Source organism: Hordeum vulgare, chromosome 7H (assembly GCF_904849725.1).
Source record: "Hordeum vulgare subsp. vulgare chromosome 7H, MorexV3_pseudomolecules_assembly, whole genome shotgun sequence".
NCBI classification, from domain to species: domain Eukaryota; kingdom Viridiplantae; phylum Streptophyta; class Magnoliopsida; order Poales; family Poaceae; genus Hordeum; species Hordeum vulgare.
Window position 1 is genome coordinate 188,062,528 of NC_058524.1, and position 2,623 is coordinate 188,065,150.

Genomic DNA, 2,623 nt, shown 5'->3' on the forward strand with positions numbered 1-2,623 from the left:
GTTTTGTTTGGCCAACTAGATCTATGATTCTTGCAATGGGAGAAGTGCTTGGTTTTGGGTTCTGCCATGTGGTGACCTTTCCCAGTGACAGTAGGGGCAGCAAGGCACACATCAAGTAGTTGCCATCAAGGGTAAAAAGATGGGGTTTTTATCATTGGTTTGAGATTATCCCTCTACATCATGTCATCTTGCTTAAGGCGTTACTCTGTTCTTATGGACTTAATACACTAGATGCATCCTGGATAGCGGTCGACGTGTGGAGTAATAGTAGTAGATGCAGACAGTATCGGTCTACTTGTTTTGGACGTGATGCCTATAGAAATAATCATTGCATAGATATCGTCACAACTTTGCGCGGTTCTATCAATTGCTCGACAGTAATTTGTTCACCCACCGTCTACTTGCTTTCATGAGAGAAGCCACTAGTAAACACTACAACTCTCGGGTCTTTTCACATCCATCGTTTACATCTCCGCTTTTACTTTGCTTTGTTACTTTGTTGCTTTCAGTTCTCACTTGGCAAACAATCTATAAGGGATTGACAACCCCTTCATAGCGTTGGGAGCAAGTTTTTGTGTTTGTGCAGGATCTTGAGATACTCCTCCACTGGATTGATACCTTGGTTCTCAAACTGAGGGAAATACTTACCAACGCTACGCTACATCACCCTTTCCGCTTCGAGGGAACACCAACGCAAGGCTCCAAGGCCACGGGGGAAATCCTTTGCACACTTTCCTAGGAAGTCCCTTAAGGTGTAGCCGTAGCAGAAAGATCAAGCCAAGTATTCTCCCGTCGACGTGCCTATTTCTGGCGCTGTTGGAAGGTCTTTTGTTGCAGTAGCACCGACCATGGCAGAAGAAAGAGAAAGGACGAAGGTCGTCCCCTATGCCTTAGCCGTAGGCTCTAAAGTATGCCATGTTGTGTACCGCACCTGATGTGTGCCTTGCCATGAGTCTGTCAAGGGGTACAAAGAGTGATCCAGGATTGAATCACTGAAAAGCGATCAAAGTTATCTTTAGTAACTAGTGGACTAAGGAATTTTTCTCGATTATGGAGGTGATTAAAGATATCGTCGTAAACCAGATTCAGATAGTGGAGCAGTAAATTGGAATAGTTTCGAATGACGTGTGGTAGAAGCATCTATAGGATGACATAGAGATTTGTAAAGTACACACACATCTGAAAGGTTCAAACCTGTTGACTAAAAACCTCTCTCACAAGCAAAACATGGTCGAACCCCAGAACAATATGGGTGTTAGATTCATTACAATCACATAGTGATGTGAACTAGATTATTGACTCTAGTGCAAGTGGGATACTATTGGAAATATGCCCTAGAGGCAATAATAAATTGGTTATTATTATATTTCCTTGTTCATGATAACCGTTTATTATCCATGCTAGAATTGTAATGATTGGAAACTGAAATACATGTGTGGACACATAGACAACACATTGTCCCTAGTGAGCCTCTAGTTGACTAGCTCGTTGATCAAAGATGGTCAAGGTTTCCTGGCCATAAACAGGTATTGTCACTTGATAATGGGATCATGTCATTTGGAGAATGATGTGATGGACAAGAGCCAAACTATAAATGTAGTATATGACCGTGTCAATTTATTGCTACTGTTTTCTACATGTCAATGTATGTGTTCCTATGACTATGAGATCATGCAACTCCCGGACACTGGAGGAATACCTTGTGTGTATCAAACATCGCAATGTTACTGGGTGGCTATAAAGGTTATGTACAGGTATCTACGAAGGTGTCTGTTGGGTTGGCATGGATCAAGACTGGGATTTGTCACTCCGTGTAACGGAGAGGTATCTCGGGGCCCATTGAGTAATACAAACATAACAATAAGCCTTGTGAGCAATGTGACTAAGGAGTTAGTCGCGAGATCTTGTATTATGGAATGAGTTAAGAAACTTGTTGGCAACGAGATTGAACTAGGTATAGAGATACCGACGACCGAATCTCGGGCAAGTAACATATCAAAGGACAAAGGGAACATCATACGGGATTAACTGAATCCTTGACATAGAGGTTCAACCGATAGAGATCTTCGTAGAATATGTAGGAGCCAATATGGGCATCCATGCCCCGCTATTGTTTATTGACTAGGGAATGTCTCAGGTCATGTATGCATAGTTCTCAAACCCACATGGTATGCACACTTAAGGTTCGATGACGTTTCTGTATAGTTGACTTATAGGTGTTGGTGACCTAAGGTTGTTAGGAGTCCCGGGTCAGATCCTAGACGTCACGTGGAGATCTGGAATGGTCCATAGGTAAAAATTGATATATAGGAAATCTTGTTTTGGTCACTAGAAAAGTTTTGGGCTCATCGATAGTGTACCGGGAGTGCCGGGAGGGTGCCGGGGGACCACCGGGAGGGGTGTGACGACCCAAGAGCCTTATGGGTTGTGAGAGGAGGTGTACGAGCCCCTAGTGGGTTGGCCGAAGCCTCTCTCAAAAGCCCATGCGGCTAGGATTGGAGATAAAAGGCAAAAGTCCTTTAAACGGAAAGGAAGGAAGAGTCCACCTCCCTTTTAGGAAGGTGGATTCTTCCTTTAGGGTTCGGTCGACCCCTTCTCCTTGGAGTAGGGGCCAAGATTGCCT